The sequence below is a fragment of the Myotis yumanensis genome, unplaced genomic scaffold (genome assembly GCF_028538775.1).
Source record: "Myotis yumanensis isolate MYYU_CA2020_CCGP unplaced genomic scaffold, mMyoYum1.0.hap1 SCAF_10, whole genome shotgun sequence".
Taxonomy (NCBI): Eukaryota; Metazoa; Chordata; class Mammalia; order Chiroptera; family Vespertilionidae; genus Myotis; species Myotis yumanensis.
In genome coordinates this window covers 50711903-50732924 of record NW_027223761.1, presented here as the reverse complement: position 1 = coordinate 50732924, position 21022 = coordinate 50711903, and the positions used below count along the sequence as shown (strand labels likewise).

The following is a 21022-nucleotide window of genomic DNA, read 5'->3' as shown; positions in this document are numbered from 1 at the left end:
TTTCCCTCTTTTCAACGCATGGGATCATCTTTGGGAAGGCTCAATTCTTTTGAATGGAAAATTATTTTGAAGACCAACTTTAGGGTGTTATAAAAACCTACCATACTGTTCTACATGAATATTTTTATGCTAGAATTTCTATAATTCCAGACATTAGTGAGAGATTTTTAAAAATTGACCATTAAAGTTATCAGTTTATATTGATTTTCCAGTTTAACCCCCAAATTAGTATTATTTAAAAAATACTTCCTCTAGTATGAATATATTCTAGTATGATTCTCCAACAATCTTAGGTGAAAATTCACCGTATTTTTTCCTATTTTCTAACCTTAGAGCTCTACCTTTGCCAGCACACTCTGAGCCAAGCCTTCTCACCGGGACTAAGTCCCAGTCACTAAGCTCATGATTCTAATAGAAAAAATGTAAAGAGTGACGTCAGAGAGATGGTACTATTCACATTTTCAGGACTAGGGTACTGTCACATGCAAACTTGAGAATAAAAGCCAGCTAAAACCAGAAAGCTGTTTGGTGAGCATGTAATCCAAATAAGCATAGTTTATTATATTAGATAAATCTTTCAGATTGGTACATGTTCAAGAATCTGTACCCAAAGCAGAGGTGATCTTGCCAATAGAACTACTATAGATAAGTGCATGAACATAAGACTACAATCTTTTGGACAGCTCAAGAATGGGGACTGCCAAAGTTAGTAGAAGTTTTGAGAGTCAATAGCCAACGAGTACTGATATAAGCATGAGTCAACAATGAGATATGTGCAAAAAAAAGAAAAAAAGTAAAACATTATAACTCAAAAAGAGAGACAGACAGGAAGGCAAAAATGTGATTTAACATTTCTTCTACAACCAAGGTCCAGCACAAGAAAAACCCTTATCTTAAAACTTAGGCCAAAACAACAGCAAAAACGGCAGCAGCAGCAGCAACAATAACAACAACAAACAACCTTAAATGAGTTTGCAATATCAAATGCATCATTAAGAAGAAAGCTTCTGATTCTGGGACACATATGAATGGAATCTGAAAGACCTTAGAGTTTATAATATTTGGCTGAATGCATGTCACCAAACTCTAACCATCCAGAGAGAATAAATATAGGCGTGTTCTGGATAAGACTCATTTGTGACAGTACAATTATTTATTTAATTATCGATTATTTCAGATGCATTCAGTTATCATAATGTAAAATTGAAATATAGTAGATAGTTAGAATGTGTGAAAGGTTGCTAATCTGTGACCAAGAAAAGAGGTGTAGGCCATAGTTTAATATTTTTACTTACTTATTCAATAATTAATTAAAGTTATTATTATCATTCTTTTATTAATTGACATTTATTCTCTTGTATAAATATGGCATTAGGCATTTCTTTAATATACTCACAAATGAGGAAGGATGACTAATCTATTCAATGATGAATACTCCATCGTAGATTAGATTCAAAATAGGATAGAGGCACAAGAAATAATCATTATAGTTGATTAAATGAGTCCAAGAAGTTTCACAAAATAGTAGATATTTGAGATGTATTTGAAAGAAAATTAGGAGTTAACCATTTATGGCAAAAATGAAAGAAAATTTCAGTGATGGAAACAAACTATAACACTATTGAGAAACTCATACAGTATGGTAGGCACTTCTATCTATATAGGGGACACAAGGGAGACAGATCTGGAGACAGGAATACGGGCTTGAAGAATTAGCAATGTTTACAAATGATCAACAATTAAAATAAAAGTCATCCAAACTCCAAAACTTTCCAGTGATAGAGTCAAGGCAATAGTCCTAAATATTTACAGTGTTCACTTCCTAGTTGACAGGGCGCTTTAACATACCTTCCATTTCTAAAAAGCCCCAAGACTCCCGGAAATGTAGAGACTTGTTACACCAGTTAGATAGAGCAATTGTTGGCCAGATTCAAGTGAGGTACTCAACTTAAGACAGTAAGAGAGTGACCCATAAAAAATGCTCAGATCATCTGAAAATAGGTTCTAGTCCAGCCACCATTTCACTATTAGTATACCCACCACTGCCCTCTGTAGGCTTCTGAGGAGTTAGAAGCAATTATTATAGATCTTACAGTTTGCAGAAATGTACATAAATTTTACTCATATTGCTCCCTATCGTTTTTATTACAATTGTTATCCAGTGGTAACTCTCCAGGATTAAGGCTCCCTCTGACTTTCCCTTCTGCATTTGCAGCACTTTTGCTCGATTTGAGTAAACTGAAACTGCATCTCATTAAACAGCCAACTGTTTATCCCTTAAATGTGTGTGTGTGTGTATGTGTGTGTGTGTGTGTCTGTGTGTGTGTGGTAAGACAGCTTTAAAACAGTGCAAGTGTAGTTTAGAAATAGACTGCTGTTTAAATTCACTCATTCTCACAGATAACTCAGAAATTTGCCAAATGGTCTCCCCCAGCCACCATAAGTTACTTAAATCTAGTGACTAAGCTGAAATAGCAGGCACATAGACTATCCAAAACACTGAGAGAAGCATGGAATCAGAGAAAGCAGGTCTGAGCTTCCCACATTTGGCTGAATCTTTATTCTGTAGACTGTATCAATGTGACATGTATGTCCCAACAGTTAAGTTTGGCATATTTGGTGGCTTAGTTCATTCAGGATGCTATTATTTAAAAAAATACCACAGATTTGGAGACTTATAAACAACATACATTTATTTGGTTGGCTTATAAAAACATAAATTTATTTTTTTACAGTTCTGGAGGCTGGGAAGTCCAAGATCTATGTACCAGTAAATCCCATGTCTGGTGAGAGCCCATAAATAGAAGGTCCTATTTACTATGTGTCTTCACATGGTGGAAGGGGAGAGGGAGCCCTCCAGAGTCTCTTTTGTAAGGACACTAATCCCCTTTATGAGGGTTAGTGACTAATCACCTTCCAAAGACATCACCTCCAAATATCATCATTTTGGGGGTTAGGTTTAACATGTAGATTTTTGGGAGACACAGGCATTCAGTTTATAGCATATGGAAAGCATAGACCTCCACTCAAGAGCATATTTCACTGTGTCCTATTTTATATATAGAAACATCTTCCCTCTCTACAGAAACATTTTTTTTCTATTTTTCCCTCAAAAAACTTTATACTTTTTAGCTTATTCTGTTAATTTTGTTCTTTTAAATTATAACATAATTTCCAAATGATGCCTGTACTTGAACATAAATGCTTTCTGAAAAGCATCTTGCTGTGTATCAAGTTGCTATTACACAATAATCTACCCTAAAGGAAAAATTCTTAAATGCCAACTAGAAGCTTTATGTACAATAGAGTTCAATAAAACATTATTTATAATCACTGAAATCGGAAAAACGTTACTGGATAATCTATGTTCAATCAGTACTTTTTCAATGAGTAGGTCTTATAATACAGAAAATTTCCCCCTGTGGAATTTTTATAGTCTGTACTCTGTGTCTCCCTGAGAAGCCAACAACTATTGTTCTGTGATCTTTTATTTACCCATCAAATGGCACAGTCATATGGGAATGGGTGATAACATACTATATAGCTAAGTTAAAACTAAAATATTCGTTGTATGTGTTTTCTTCAAAGGACAATGCCTTATCATATGGGTGGCAAGTACATGTTGAGTCTAAACTCTTAATGCAGCAGTTGTTATCAACTCCTATGGGATCTGGTACCTTCATTTTCCTCAAGCTCCCCAAATAATTTTGATGCAAGCCAGCATTATTCACAAAACACTGGAGTATGTCTTGCAGCCTCTCAGCTTAGTTGATAATTTGCTATTTGATTACATAATACTTTTGTCTTTGTAAGACTTTATATTTTTAGTAAAGAAAATTATACATATATTTTTTTCTGCCCTGTATTCTTCAAAGGATTGCTCAATTCAATTCAACTCAATATATAATCATCAAGATTTATCAACTTGACTTGCCCAGGGAGGAATAACCCATCTGCTTAAGGCATGTTTCTTACTAATGCAGATCTTATTTCTCAAAGATAAACCACATAGGCAAGTAAACTGCCTTGACCGGGGATTCAGGGTAAAATAATCTCTGTGATTCAGTGCAGGCTTCTGTTGCCTCAGTTTTTTTTTATTAAAATATTCATTTATTAAAAGATGCATAGATTTGTATAAAGAGTTCAATGTTTTCTGAGAAGTAAAAGATCAACTACTCCCAGAATTTTTTTTCTTCATTAGGCAAATATTGTGAAGACTTGATCATCCCAATCGAACCAGAAATTGAGTGGTTCTAGGCTAACATATGAATCTCTAAACCTTGGAATGTCTGAGGCAGGAAATAATGAATATTTTGTCTAAAGGACCAATTATTAAATATTTTAGGATTTGAGTGTCTGAACAATCTGTCACAACTACTCAATGCTCATTTTTATATAAAAGCATCCATAGATACTATGTAAACAAATTAGTGTTCCAACAAAACTTTATCTATGGGCCTAAAATAAGAATATAATAATTTCTCAAAATATTAATCTAATTTTGATTTGTTTCAATAACTTAGAAGGATAATACCTATTATTTCCTTATAAGTCATCTAGAAACAGGTTGTGGGTGGGAACTGACCTCTGACCCCTGCTCTAAAGGATGACAGAACCACAAAATAGAAGTCCCTGAGTCACTATGAAAAAGTCCCCATGCAAAATATCAGAATGAAACTGCTACATAAGAAAATAACACAACCATATTTAAACCAGAAAATTCAGGCTAATTTGCTACATCTATTATTTTTATCTTTACTAATACAGAAATGGGCACATAATGTGATGCTGCCATAAAATTAGCTAAAATACTTGTCACTAGTGTTTCTTACCACAAGGGAATTTACATTAGAAGCTGCAAAATAGATGACATGTACACAATGGAAAAATGATTAGTAAAATATCTCCCATAAGAACTTGAAAAGCAGACTATGTGACCACTGAGCCCATATCTCTATGGGAAGAGTTTAGAAAGATCCAGAAAGGTACATTTTGTTGATTATCCCTTGTAGTAACAATAAATGAAGAGGAAAATACGTTTAAGAAAGAATTGACCAGTTTGTAAGAAGTGCAAGTGAAAATTATATCATTGCTTTTGGTTTAAATGATTTCATATTTTTCTGTGGTCAGAGTTTATCTCTTGTTTTTTCCACCTCCCATATAAGTCAACAAGTTTATTCCACCTCCCATTGTGTCTCAAACAGAGTCCATGCTTAATAAATGTTTCAACTAAAAGAAAGCATTTTAGCTTCACTACAGGGTATGTAAGCATTTGAAGGCTGCCTCAGAGGCTTAATGATTCCCTCAATCATTGATTTCTCGACTAGTATATACTATCTTTAGACTTCTCTTTACTTCACCATTAATATAATCAGGTGAATCTGATTATATCTATCTCCAAAGTACTAAGTTAACAGTCAAGTTATTTAATTACCAACATAGTATGGATTTCATCTAATCTGAATAAGTGCCCCATTGGTTAATATTAAATGATAAAAAGATGAAAATAGTACAAGTAGTGCACACATCCCAGATCATTAACAGCCCTCAATCAGGGCTAAATGTATTTCTCTTTAAACTATCACCTTTTAAAAATATTACAGATTAAATCTCTTTGTAACTCTGAGTATTCTTTTATAAGATTGTGGATTTCTTGTTCAAAATAGATTTTTCCAAGGAAGACTTAGTTTCTCTGAACAAGCCTAGCTACAGAGAGTAATAGTTTTTTGAGTTACTGAATCAGCAAAAGGAGAGCACATTGAAAAGCATTAATGCCGTGTGTGATGTGTCTTATCTCTATTGAGTGAAGAGGCAGGACATTACAGACCCAGATAAAATGATGCGGTGCTGAGAATTTTATCACATTCATTTATTCACTTCAGGGATGGCAGTAATCTTAATTCAGTGTCACTGTGCTCATCAGTTGTACATTCTTAAGTGAATGCTCAACTCTCTGCTTCTATCATTCTATAATTACAGAGACAATTACTCAGCACTTTCTTTGGTTCTATAACCTGGTTCCATATCAATTATCTGAACACCTCTCCTAATTCTCCCTCCTTGTAGTTTCAGTCCAGTCTTGTCATATCATATCACTGACCAAACTACCACTTCCTCCACCATCACTCTGAATTGTACTGTCATTGTCATCCCATCACCGCCACCATGTCACATTTTATCGCTACCTTCAGCTTTTTACCATCTCCATTTGGTACCATAAAAATAGGTGTATGACTAATATGACTGCAGGCTTGGGGTAATAAGAAGCTCAGTTCTATGCTATATTTATGGAAAGCCCCTGTGAAATATTGATCTCCTACCCAGAAATGTTTACCCTGTATTATCCTTGAAATGATATTTACTCTTGGTTCTAGGCCACCTTTCTTATCATTAACCTTGTATATTAACTTTATGAAGGTCCCTGGTTTAATTCTTGCCCCTTCCCTGGTTCCAAATTTTTCATTTTACCATTTCCTTCTCTGATCACAGTCTCCAGCATTTGAATATAGTTCTAAATGTTTATAAAGGCATTGCTTGTAAATATCATATTATTTGTTTCCTTATCAAATATTTAAATTTATAGTTACTTAAACTTATGCACAAGTTTAAGTCTATAAAAGTCTCTAATATTTGGAATACAGGATAGCAACACTTAATTTAAAAATATAATCCATTTAATTACTTTCATGAAACAAAAAAAAAGGTAAATAAGATTTTAATTTTTGTAAATATCTCTGGATATATTTTAGGTAACAAGTTGTAACTCAAGACAGTTCTTGTTGTTACTATTATCATGACCATTTTCATTATCCACTGTTTGCATAATAATTTTATTTTATGCTTTCATCGAAGTTACATTTATTTTGGCCCCTGGTTATGGATTTATACATGGGCTTTCCTTTCCCTATACCAATTCATCACATTCTGTGCTTTCTTTAATGTGGACACCTTTTCCATGAAGCCATCTGTGTCAGGAAGGGTTCCAATAAGAAACAGATGGCCCACTTAGAATTGAATTATTTGAGGAGAGTTTATTTAAAAGGGGGTTATTTACAGAAGTTGAGTGTTGGCGAACTGCAAAGATATTATAATAGAAAGAATTTACCAATTCTAGGCCTAAAGGGATAAGTGGAATGAATTGGTGTTAATATCTAGAAAGAGTCATAAAGGCACGTGCTTAGATAAATCCAGCTGGCAGGCAGAGGAACATGAAGTAGGTGACAATTGAGAAAACAGGAACGTGGGCTTTGTGAGCCTGATGCAAGATATTTCATTGCCAACCTTATTTCAATGGAGAGTATGTACAGATTATCTTTTCTCTTTTTCTCTGATTATGTGACTATTGATTTAACCATCATTGACAATTCAGGCCTTGTTTCTGATACCATGCTTAGATTCAGTTATTTTTACTTCCTGAGTTTACTATCTTTTCATTTGTCCTTGTTAAGTATATCAAAAGTATCAAAATATGTTCGCAATATCTCCATAAACATATTTTGATTCTCAAAAGCTTACATCTGAATTTGATCTCTCCTTCCTGAGAACCAACTTTGAGTATCATCAGTATCTTATGTACATTCATCTTGGCATACAATAATTAAGAGGTTATTATTTCTCTTCTAATTAATTACAACATCTTCAGGAAGTCATTAGAGAGAATAAACATTTTAAAGAAGAAAATTATACATTAAACCCCAGCTCTTTCATCAGTATCTACTAGATCTGGAAAAAAATATTTCACTGACTTATCTTTATTTTTCTCTTCTGTTAAATTTGGCATCTTCTGAGCATAAAATGGAAAAAAAAATGCACACATATGAAATGGTTAAAACACTGCCTTTACAGGGTACTGAAATACTTATTGACCTTTACTCATACTATATAATGAAAGTCTAATATGCTAAGTGTCTGGTCATCCGTTCAACCAATCACAGCGCAATATGTTAATGATATGCTAAGGCTGCTCAACTGCTTGCTGTGATGTGCACTGACCCCCAGGGGGCAGATGCTCTGAAAGGTAAGTTAGCTTGCTCCTGGGGTCTGGCCAATCGAGACCGGCTGGACATGCCCTGAAGCCCTCCTGTGGCCTCTCCCTGGCTGGCCAACCTCCCATGTCCCTCCCTGGCCCTGATTGTGTACCGGTGGGGTCCCTTGGCCTGGCCTGTGCCCTCTTGCAATCTGGGACCCCTCAGGGGATGTCAGAGAGCGAGTGTCACCCCGATCCTGCAGGCCAGGCCAACAGACTCCACTGATGCATGAATTTGTGCACCGGGACTCTAGTATATTTATATTATTCAAAGATACTAGTAGAATTATCCATTATGCCAGTAAGCACTGAATAAATGTCTCAAACAGAACCCAAATAAGAAAAAAATAAAGTTGTCAAATAAAAGTGCTTTGATCTCTATTTCTCTAACATAAAGAAAATTCTCTTACTTTCTACAGTAGTTACAATTCTTTGTCTTTTTTTTTTTCTCTTCAGGGCACTATCATTGTTTCACTTATGTTAGATTAAAAGTATAAAATTATCTTGGGCTTGGAACTCTGATTTGTTGAGTATCTGCAAAGCTGATGAAGTTTTGTTCAAATGATGTTCCACACCATCCCTCAAACCTGTCCTATCCATTCCTCATTTTATCAGAACCATTTCACTTAATGGTTTCATTTTTCCCCACAAATCACAAAAAAGTAAAAAGGAAAAGGAAAATAAAACAGAGAAAATTTGAAATGGATTAAAAAGCACTTTTTGTTTTATTTGTTAATATTATTCATCATTGAAGTGCATATCTCAATTGTCAAATTGAATTCATTTTGTGACTTATTTCTTCATGCTCTAAAATAAATGCTTTGCCAGTTTTTCCTAATAAATCACAGAGCTCTGAAACTAAACACTTCCATAATGAAAATTAGGATAGCATTTTTAAATGTCAGCAAAATTTACCAGGGTCACTTTGAAATGCTGAAATAGAATAAAAAATGACCATCTTTTCTTTTAGAAAATTGAGTGTAGTATTTAGAGGTAAAGAAGCATTATGTCTATAAGTAAAATTTCTCAAAAATTGTGTATAGTTCTTTACAATTTACACCTTTCTAAATCCATGCATCATTTAATAGTCTAAATATCACTGAAAGGTTGTTAGTATTATCACATTAAAAAAATAAAACTAAGGTTGAGATAATTTTAAAACATGCCTGATTAGTAAATGAGAGGCAGAATAGAACCTAGTATTTTAACAGATACCATTTCCACTACAATTTTTTGCCTAAAGCATATTCAGAGATATTTATAGAAATTAAAATTTTATTTACATTTTTGTTTCATGAAAGTAATTAAATGGATTATAAAATTGTTTTAATAGGGTATTCTATGTCCATGTTTAGATCTCATCAAATCCTTCTTCAAGGTATTTATATTTGTCATTTATAGCACAGTTTGATGTAGTAGTTCTAATTTATATAATAATTTAGAGTTTATCTCTCACCATTATGTATCAATCAAACAATCAATCAGTTTATTGATTAATTATATGAAATGTTCAATATTTTTTGAAAATCAGAACTGTATAATAATCATATTCTCAGATAGGTATTACTATCTCCTCCGTCTCTTCTATCTCATTTCTATCTCTAATCTTTTATAACATGTTTTGACTCACCTATAGTAAATCAAAATATTATTGCATTCTTATTACACAATTGAGAAAGATGCATGAATATTTACTTATCTTCCTTCTTTCTCACAAAAGAAGTGATAATATAGTTTTTGCTCTTTTATAATGTGCTATTTTTGCTTAACAATATATATTGGAAATTACTCTAGAGTTCATAGAAAACTTTCTCATTATATTTTGAGACACTAAGATTCCATGTGCAATTAGAATTATTTTTAACAATGTGTGAGAGTGCCATTTCACTGCTGCCTCTTCAACAGAAGTTGGTGTTATACTTTTTAAATTTTGTCACTCTCATAAGTGAGAACGTATATCTTAGTGTAATTTTACTTATATTTGCATAATTGACAGAGAGACTGAACTGAAAAATGTTAAAATCCACATTTATACCTCTTTTTTGGAATGTATGATAATGTATTTTTGCCAATTTTTCTATCATTTCTATGATATCCCTTCAATTTGTGTACTAGTGACATTAAGCTTTTATATGTGCTATATCCTATATAATAAAAGGCTAACATGCAAATTGACTGAAGAGTGGAACAACCAGTTGCTATGATGCCCACTGACCACCACGGGGCAGATGCTCAATGCAGGAGCTGCCCCCTGGTGGTCAGGGCACTCCCACAGGGGGAGTGCTGCTCATCCAGAAGCCAGGTTCATGGCTGGCGAGCACAACGGCGCTGGCTGGAGCCTCTCCCGCCTCCTTGGCAGCACTAAAGATGTCTGACGTCCCCCAAGGGCTACCAGACTGTTAGAGGGCACAGGCTGGGCTGAGGGACCCCCCTGAGTGCACAAATTTCATGCACTGGGCCTCTAGTGTTAGATGTATTTCCTTCCTGCCTTTCAATTGTCTTATGTCTTTAATTTTATTTTTAAACACATAAAAATTATTTTTAAAATTTTATTATTTCAAATATATTGATATTTAATTTTATTTTTTCTGGGTTTTGAATTTTAGTAATTTTAGTTAGAAAGACTTTACCTGCACTCAGGTAAATAGTATTTTTTTTCAATTTTTAATTATGATTTATTTATTAGTATAGAAACAAAATTATGTTCTATGTTGATAACAATTTGTTCTAGTCTATCTTTGACATTTTTTGTGTGTGTTTTCTATGTAGATTATTATGCGGTCTGCAAATAAAGACAGTTTTACTTATTTCTTTCCAGTCTGTATGTACTATATTTCTTTTTCTCACTAGGACCTCCAGTAGAATGTTGAACGAAGGTTTGAGAGTGGATACCCTCACCTTACACCTAATCTTAGAAGGAGGCATTCAGTCATTCCCACTGAGGAAGCCTGTGCTCCATATGAGAGAAGGATCAGGGAAATTGGCAGTGTTTTGTTTCTGTCACCCCAGGGGGCCTTTCTTGGTTCTCTGACCCCAGGGGTAGCTGTTTTAAGTGAGCATTTCAGTAGACCCATGACAAGGAAATGGTGAGAGGATGTAGACTACCACTTTTTCCTGGGGCTTCTGAACTGTCACACTGCACCACAATTGCTCTTTAAGAATTTGTTTTAGCCCTAGCCGGTTTGGCTTGGTGGATGGAGCGTTGGCCTGTGTACTGAAGGGTCCCAGCTTCTATTCCTGTCAAGGGCACAAGCCCGGGTTGCAGGCTCGATCTCCAGTGCGGGAGGCAGCCAATCAATGATTCTCTCTCATCATTGATGTTTCTGTCTCTCTCTCCCTCTTCCTTCCTCTCTAAAATCAATAAAACTATATTTAAAAAAGAATTTGTTTTATTTTAATTTTCTGCCACTTTTTCCTCTCAAGTTTTACCAAAGACAAAATCAGGTTGTATGTCTGGTTTCTTCTCAAAGAGGCTTGTCACATTCTTGGAATTAAGTTATCCTGTTTGTCTTGTAATCTTGGATCTCTGTTGACCTAAAAAAAAAAAAAAAAAAAGCCAACGATTTTGTAGATTACCTGGGTTTGCATCATAGCTACTTAGGAGTAGTATTCTTCTACAGTTGGCCACATCGTAAATGGAAAGAGAACTGGCATCTATTATTTATGCCACAAATATATATATATTCTAATCCTCACCTAAGGATATGGATTTAGAGAGAGAGAGAAAGGGAAAGCAAGAGAAAAACATCAATGTGAGAGAGAAACATTAATTGGTTGCCTCCCATATGCACATCCCCTAAATATAGGTGTGTGCCCTGACCAGGAATCAAACCTGCAACCCTCTGGTGCATGGAGGATGCTTCAACCAACTAAGCCACCAGGCCAAGGCAATGCCACAAATATCTTTGAGCTTCTATCATATACCAAGTTCCACCCTAAGTGGATTTTGTAGTCTGAATAAAGTTAACTCTCCACTTGGAATAAGAAACCTGCCTATGAAAATTACTTGCTGTGTAATGAATCTTCATATAGCCATTCAGGGTTCCCATTTTCTCTATAAAACAATGGTTACTTCGTTGTGAATATCAAGTGAGACCTACAACTATGAAATAGTTTGTTAAACATTTCTTAATTTTGAAATATAATAAAATATTTGCAAAGCTATTTTCCAGTGCAACTTAGAGTCTCATGATCTGCCAGTGTTATGTTATCACAACCCTACCAACAATAACAATAAAAAGGGTACTAAAGGTATTAAAGAATTATAAATTATTTTGAAACATGACCAGTTGGTAACAAGCTTCACACTTTGGATTCCTATAAACACTGTCAAGAAACAGTGAAATTGGGTTGAGATTGCCCTGTCATTGTATATTATTTATACATTGGATACAAATAGAAAAAGAATCCCATATATAAAACAAAGGTAATGGAATTTTCTTCCTGACACAAATCCTCCTGCAAGAATCAAAACAAGTGGTATAAAGATTTATTGAACTTAGTTGTTACGTTAGAAATATACATTAAAAACGGGAGGCAACCTTTTGTTACTAAAGTCATATTTTTGCAGGCGAGAAATCAAAAGCCCAGAGAGGTTCAATAATATGCTCAAGATTATTCAGAGAAATTTCTGGATTATAGAGATTATTCCACAACTCTCCTGACTCCAAGTCCAGTGATCTTGCCACTTCATCACATTGCATGTGTATAATAAGACTTACCTCATTGCTTTATTACTTTAAACAAAATTTTATTGTTAGAACTGCTTTAAATTTACACAAAAATATTCAAAGATAGTAGAGGGAGTATATGCTGTACTATTTCCCTTTTTGACATCTTCCATCAGTCTATTTGTCAAAAGAAAGTAATCAACATATATTATTTTTAGTTGAAATCCATAGTTTATTGAATGTACTTAGATTTTACCTAATTTCTTTTTTTTTCTGTTTTAGGATCCCATCCAAGTTACCACATTACATTACATTTAGTTGTTATGTCTCCACTTAGCTGTGAAAATTTGTCAGCCTTTCTTTGTTTTTTTTTATTACCCTGACAGTTTTGAGGAGAACTGGTTAGATATTTTGCATCAATAGAGGTTTTCTGATGTCTTTCCCATAATTAGAGTGGGGTTATGGGTTTCAGAAAGATATGTTTCTTGGCCATCTGTATGTCCTCTTTGGAGTAGTATCTATTCATATCCTTTGCCCATTTTTTGAATTGGATAGTTTGTTTTCTTGGTGTATACATTCTTCATTTAGTTTAGATATTAACCCCTTAGAAGTTGTATCATTGGGAAATATGTTCTCCCATTTAATGGGTTGCTTTTTATTTTATTGATTATTTATTTTTGCTGTTCAAAAGCTTTTTAGTTTGATGTAGCCCTATTTGTTTATTTTTTCTTTGTTTCCCTTGCCCAAAGAGATATATCAGGGAAAATATAGTCATGAGAGATGTCTGATATTTTACTACCTATGTTTTGAGTTTATTCCTGTGTTTGGTAGTCTAGTTTCATTTTTTCACATGTATTTGTCCAAATTTTCTGACACTATTTAAGAGATTGTCTTTTGCCAAAACCGGTTTGGCTCAGTGGATAGAGCGTCAGCCTGCGGACTGAAAGGTCCCAGGTTCGATTCCGGTCAAGGGCATGTACCTGGGTTGCGGGCACATCCCCAGTGGGAGATGTGCAGGAGGCAGCTGTTCGATGTTTCTGACTCTCTATCTCTCTCCCTTCCTCTCTGTAAAAAATCAATAAAATATATTTTTTAAAAAAAGAGATTGTCTTTACCCCATTATATATTCTTGCCTCCTTTGTCAAATATTAATTGACAGTAAAGGCATGCGTTTTTTTCTGGGCTCTCTGTTCTGTTACATTGATCTGTATGCCTGTTCTTATGTCAGTACCATGCTGCTTTGATTATTATGGCCTTGTACTATTGTTTGATATGCGGTAGTGTGATACCTCCAACTTCTTCTTTCTTGAGATTCTGTGGCTTTTGGGGGTATTTTTTTGGTTCCATATACATTTTTGAAATATATATTAAAAGATAACATCATATATTTTAGATCCACCAGAGGTGGATGGTAAGGTAATCTAATGATATATATTCTAAGAGTTTTAAGCCTCTCCAAGAGAAAGTGCCATACATGAATGCATTTGATTTTGACAGGACAGTGGGAGACTATGGTAGCCAACACAAAAGTGTGTTGGCCTTAAATAAAACATCAGCCAGTATTTCCTCAGCAAAATGGGTTTATTTAGGAACAACGAAACACCACAATCTAGAATATGCAACAATGCTGACCCATGTGCAAGTCCGTTAAAACAAAGGAGAGAAAACTGTTTTGCAGAGTGGAAGAGGGAACTGAAAGGGCTAGTCCAGAGTCCCTGTTGTGCTTTGTGAGAGCGCCCCCTTCTGGGCTCCCTACTTCATTTTAAATGAGGTTTCTGTTTATTAATATTTTTCTGTAAGTGGATAAGAAAAGGATAGCTTCATTTTCAGCAAGTTCTTAAAGAAGAAGTATAGCTGGTGTGACCATTTGGAATTATTTGGATCCCCAACACAATAGAAATCTGTACTATCTGCCATGAGAAAGATGGGGTCAGATCATCAGACACGAGTGACCCCTTCTTTGTTGCACGCATGACAGTCCTTTCAAAGTTTGAAGGTAAAGCATGAGAATCAATAGAAACTTGCCTATGGTCGTAACATTGCATATATACAATATATTGACCCTGCACCAAGTAGAAGACAGAGGGTGTTTGCTTGTGGAAGGTCCAATCACTTTGGAAAATTCATCGTCAGTTTCTTAAAAAGTTAAATGTACATTTTTCTTAGACCTTTTGCTTCTACATATATAACCAGAGAAAGAAAAGCACAAGTCCACAAGAAACTTTATCCAAAATGTTCACAGAGCATTATGCCTACTAGTCCTGAAGTTGAAAGATGTCCATCAAGATGAGAATAAAGAAAAAATTAAAGATGGATATACATTCATTAAAAGGAATAGACTTCTAATAAATGACAAACATGATGAACCTTCAAAATATTATACTGAGTGAAATAAGACACAAAAATACATACTATATTTTCCCATTATATCAATTTAAAGAATAAGCAAAGTTAGCCTATGGTGAAGGAAACCATATCATCAGTTTTTCTAGAAATAGGATTATATAGGAAGAGGCATAAGGTATATAATGTGTTCTCATATTATTCATCAAAGTAAAATTGATGTTTCCTCATATCATTTATTAAAACTAATTGAATTATACATTTAAAATCTGAGCTCTCAGTGGATGTAAAATATATCTCAAAGAATAAGATCATTCAAACTCTAAGATGCTCTGATTCTACAAACAATGCATTTTCTTTCACTTGGCCTTTTAAAAAATGAAAGAGATTTTAAAAATAAAATAACTTCAATTCCTAAATTTTCTTAGCTCTTTAGAAAGTATCTTTTTGAAACACAATGACCATCAAAATTTTAATTTCATGTCTAAACAACATAAACAATAATTTTAGAGCTTTTCTTCTTTAATTCCATCCTTTTTTGCAGCCAGGATGATAATTAGTGAATATTTTGGGGGACAAAAATACTAATTTTAATATGGGAGATTTAATTTCAAAAACAGTTCAGATCAAGAAATTAGATTTAATCCTACAGATGATAATTAACTAACAGCTTTCAATATTGCTATCCAATCTCAACACCGATGTGATTCAGTGAGTTTTTTTTTTTTTTTTTTAATTTAATGTTATTTCTTGTAATCCTGCTCCAAAGCTGTTAAAAACAACAGAGCAGACTGGTGACTAATTAGTGGACAAGGGGCCATTTGGAGTAAGGATACAGCTTTTTTTTAATCTTTATTGTTGAAAGTTTTATATATGTTCCTTTTTTCCCCATTGACCCCTTCTAGCCTTCACTGGCCCCTGCCTCAGGTCTTCACCACCCTATTGTCTGTGTCCATGGGTTATGCATATATGCATATAAATTCTGTGCTTGATCTCTTCCTACCCATCCCCCCACCCCTATCTTCCTTCTGAGATCCCACAGTCTGTTCCATGCTTCTGTGTCTCTGGATCTATTTTGTATATCAATTTATTTTGTTCTTTAGATTCCACATATGAGTGAGATTATGTGTTACTTGTCTTTTCAGACTGGCTTATTTCACTTAGCATAATACTCTCAAGGTCCCTCCATGCTGTCTTAATGGGTAAGAGATCCTTCTTTTTTACTGCTGCATAGTTATCACAGTTTTGTTTTTGTATAAATTTTCCATAGAGGAATATGACTTAGAAAAAGACAATTAATAGGTTAGAAACATTCTCCCAGAATAACACATTTGGAGCTGGCAAAAAGAGATTAATTCCTTTTGAAACAGAATGATTCTGGGCAGCAATTTTCTCAAACAAAGCTGATTAATTACATGGAAGACCTCTTATTCACTATAATCAAGTACAGTACTTGGCCCATTAATTGAACAAAATTGAATAAATGAGGAATAATATAATATGATACATAAACATTTTAACTTAAAATATATAAATGTATATTTATTCACACATCTTTTACTTTCAGGCCAGGATTTTTCATTGAACATGATTCACACATTGGAGTAGATCTTGTATAGTTTCATTTTAATATTTATAATATAAAATAAATCTAAATATAAAGTATTCTAAGATTTTAAATCAATATTATCAACATATTCCCAAGCATTTTTAGTTGCTTACTTTATTTAGCCTCTCCAAATAATCTACTCACGTAGAAACAATATTTCTAATTCTGCACTCATATTTTAATGTATTACTTATTTAATAATGATTGAAAATGGCAGGAGTAGGGTTGAAAACAAATGCTACTTATTCTGACCTTATGGCTTGCCAGGTAAGAGAAGTCTGAAGGTGTTCTGAAGAGCAACCAGTTAGTTATACACATTCAGTGGTAATTTGAGCATCTGTTAAAATGTTTTAGGAGAGAACAGTTTTGTTATTTTTGATGGATTTGTTAGAAGGAGGTTGTTAAAAGAAATTCTTGTGAAGTTATAATTGACATAAAGACACATGGTGACTAGGAATGCTACAAGTCTAGGCTCTGTCATTTGTACTAAAGCTGCTTCCCCCGCACCCCCGACTCATTTTAATTAAGTAGGAGCCCAGTACACGAATTTGTGCACCTTGAAAGGAACTGTGGGCCACAAGGCTGCAGAGGGCACAGGGGTGGGTCCCGGCCCATCCTCTCCACCCCCGCCCAGCCCCACCCACCGCAGCCCCCAGTTCCCTGTCTCCTGGCAGCCTCACTGCCTCCACTGCTGCTCCCACATGCTGATGGTGGGCCCACTCACACCCGCTGGTGACTGCTGCCCCAATCGCCCCCTCAGGAGCAGGGGAGGTGGAGAAGCCCTCAGGGGCGATCAGGGCTGGCAGCCGCCACTTGTACCCACGAACAGCACCTAGCAATGAGGGACCGCTCCGGATCCAGCAGCAGGTGTAAGCGGGGCTGGCACTGGCAGCAGGTGCGAGCACCGGGTGGGACCAAGGCATGTGGGAGCAAAGAATTTTCAGTAACCACCAGAGGCTCGCCCTGATGACAGCGACCAGTGCCCCGCCGTGGTCTGGTGACCCTGCTCACCTGCTCCACCATCCCACCACGGCTGACACCGGCATGTTCCACACACAGACCCCCTGGTGGTCAGCGGATGTCATAGCAACCGGTGGTTCAGTTGTTTGGTTGTTCAGTTGTTCCGATGTTTGGTCTATTTGCATATTAGGGTTTTATACATATAGATGGCGCCCCTATTCTTTCATGAATCCCATGATAAACATAAAAAACGTACATGACTTTCTCATTTCTGGAGACTATTCAGGATGATCTACTAATTAGAAGCAATAGCCTCTACATTTGTATCTCAGCTAGTTTCTAACTAGTTGTCTTCTGCAAAGTAATACATGCACACACTTACACAAACATGCACAAAGTGCATAGTTTATACATCATTGCTATTTAATATTATCATTAAAGAATAACTAACAAGTCAGAACCACTCTGGAGTTAAGCTAAACTATTCCATGTATCTTGCAATTCATGACCAACTAAGAAAATTCATACATGCATACACACACTCTTAGTCCCTCCTGTAAGTTAGCATATTGTATTTGGCTTTCTTTGGGGGCCTCAGAACAACTGTTTATGCTGTAGATTTTACCCCCATTATCATTTGTACTGCCAATACTAAAAACAGAATCACTGTCAGGAGAAGTTGTTAGACATTTAAATAGCAAAGCTGCTTTCTTCAAGCCCTTAGGCTGATATGCCAACCCTAATGTCTCTCAGGATACATCCTCTCCTCTATTCCTCCATATCCACATATGAGTGAAAATTGGTCCCTGCAATTCACACTCACCTATCTTATGAAGAATAATCCAACCCCTGTCCCATAAGCTCACCTGAAAGAGGACAGCATTCCAGCAGTTGGGTTGTTTTCTACATTTGTCCCTAAAGGGCTAAACAGATGGTGCACCCTTCCCCACAGAAATGCTCAGAAAAGGAACACCTTGAGGCTATAATGTGAAAGGAAGCTGTTGCCTTTTATGAAAATAGTTATATTTGAGTTAGTATTAGATTTGGGAATATAGAAGCAGAAAGGGGATAGCTAGAGAAAAGTTGCCATAATAGCTTAGAGGAAGAGCAGGGAGGAACAATTAGTAGCAGCTGTAACAGGAGGAAATGATGATATTAAAATTCATGTTCAGGAGTTTAAGTCATGATAACCTTTCACATCCCCTGTATCTCTCTTGCATTCAAATGCTAGCAAATAGCCCTAACCGGTTTGGCTCAGCGGAAAGAGCATCGGCCTGAGGACTGAAGGGTCCCAGGTTCAATTCTGGTAAAGGGCATTTACCCAGGTTGCGGGCACATCCCCAGTAGGAGGCATGCAAGAGGCGGCTGAATCGATGTTTCTAAAACTCTCTCTCTCCCTTCCTCTCTGTAAAAAATCAATAAAATATATTTAAAAAAATAAAATGCTAGCAAATACCTCCAATGGTGAAGATAGAGGAAGGGAATATTTTAACAACACTGGAGGCTATTAGCCCCTCATCAGACATAGGGTTTGCAAATATATTCTCCCATCCTGTAGGTTTTCTTTCTATCTCGTAGATTGAACTATGACTCAAAAGTAAAAAAAAACCAAAAACAAACAAACAAAACAAAATAGCCATATTAAAAAATGGGCAAAGGATTTGAATAGATATTTCTCTAAAGCAGACATACAGATGATCTATAGGTATATGAAAACGCGCTCAACCTCACCAATCATCAGGGGCATGCCAATCAAAACAAAACGATCGGTCATTTCAAACTTGGTAGAATACTTATCATTAAACAAAGCAAAACAAAATAAATAAATAACACAAAAAAAAGCCCAAAGGTAAGTGTTGGAGAGTATTTAGGGAAATTTGTGCCCATGCACACTCTTGGTGGAAATGTAAAATAATGTAGCAGCTATGGGGAACATCAGGGAGGTTCCCAAAAGAAATTAAACAAAGAACTGCCATAGGAACCAAACCCACAATCCCACTTCTGTGTATCTATCCAATATAACTGCATTCAAAATTTCAAGGAAAAGTTTGTATTTCCATGTTTGTTGTAGCAATACTTATGATAGGCAAATATGGAAATGAACCAAATATGTATTCTTCACCAAATGGATAAAGAAGATGTGTGACAACATGGATAAACTTGAAAGACCTAATTCTAAATGAAATAAGCCAGTCACAGAGCAAATATCGCATGAGTCCACCTATATGAGATATCTAAAGGAATCAAATTCATTGGCTTAATAGGATGGTGGATGCCAAGAACTGGTGGCTAGGGGAAGAAGGAAATCGTTCTGTGGGTATAAAGTTTCTGTTATGCTAAATGAAGAAATTCTAGAGATGTACTATACAACATATTTTCTTTATCAATACAGTATTCTGTACTTCAAAATTTGTGGACAGGTAGATATCATGTTAAGTGTTCTTACCACCAATAAATACATACACACATATATACTCTTTCTGCTGCCATCTTGGTTCTGTGTTCCCTTGTAAAATGCCCTGTGAAGCCACGGAAACTGTCCCTGCTGCAGAGCAGGAGTTGCCACAGCCTCAATCTGAGAAAGGGACAGAATCTGTACCAGAGCTTCAGAAACAAGATTCCACAGGACAAACCCAACTGGCCGCAGCAGCTGAAATCCACGAAGAACCAATCATTAAGTAAAAACAGAGCCAGAGTGAAAAGAAGGTGTGGAAGGCTGTAAAGTACACAGAATATGTGCATATTTACAATATTGTGTCTTGGACAGGTTATGGGGGCTACTAGGGAACTATCCAGAAATCTAAGCCTATTCTCTATGTCATCACAAAACCAGATGTCTATAAGAGCCCAGCTTTAGATACCTACATAGTTTTGGGGGAAGCCAACATCAATGATTCATCTCAGCCAGCACAGCTAAGAAGCTGCAGAGAAATTCAAAGTTTAGTGAAGCTAAACATTTAAGAAAACACACAGACTACAACTATGCAAGAGGAGAGTGAAGAGGAAGATGTTGATGAAATAGGTGTGGAAGTTAAGGACATAGAACTGGTCATATCACAAGAAAATATGTTGAGAGTGAAGGCAGTTCAAGCCCTGAAGAACAATGGTAATGATATTGTAAATGCTATTATGGAATTAACGATGCAACCATCTAAAAATGAGAAGCTTTTTTTGCTTCAAAAAGAGTAACTGCAGTCTGGCTGGTGTGGCTCAGTGATTGAGCATCTACTCATGAACCAAGAGGTCACTGGTTTGATTCCCAGTTAGAGCACATGCCCGGGTTCCAGGCTCAATCCCCAGTAGGGGGAGGGGGTGTAGGAGGCAGCTGATGGATGATGTTTCTCTCTAATCAATGTTTCTATCTCTCTATTCCTTTCCCTTCCTCTCTCTAAAAATCAATAAAGACATATTATT

At 35.6% G+C, this 21022-nt stretch overlaps 1 pseudogene; it reads left to right on the top strand.

Annotated features, from left to right (window-relative positions):
* The first annotated feature begins 20122 nt into the window (after window positions 1-20122).
* Window positions 20123-20797, top strand: LOC139018452 (nascent polypeptide-associated complex subunit alpha pseudogene; annotated as a pseudogene).
* The last annotated feature ends 225 nt before the right edge of the window (window positions 20798-21022 follow it).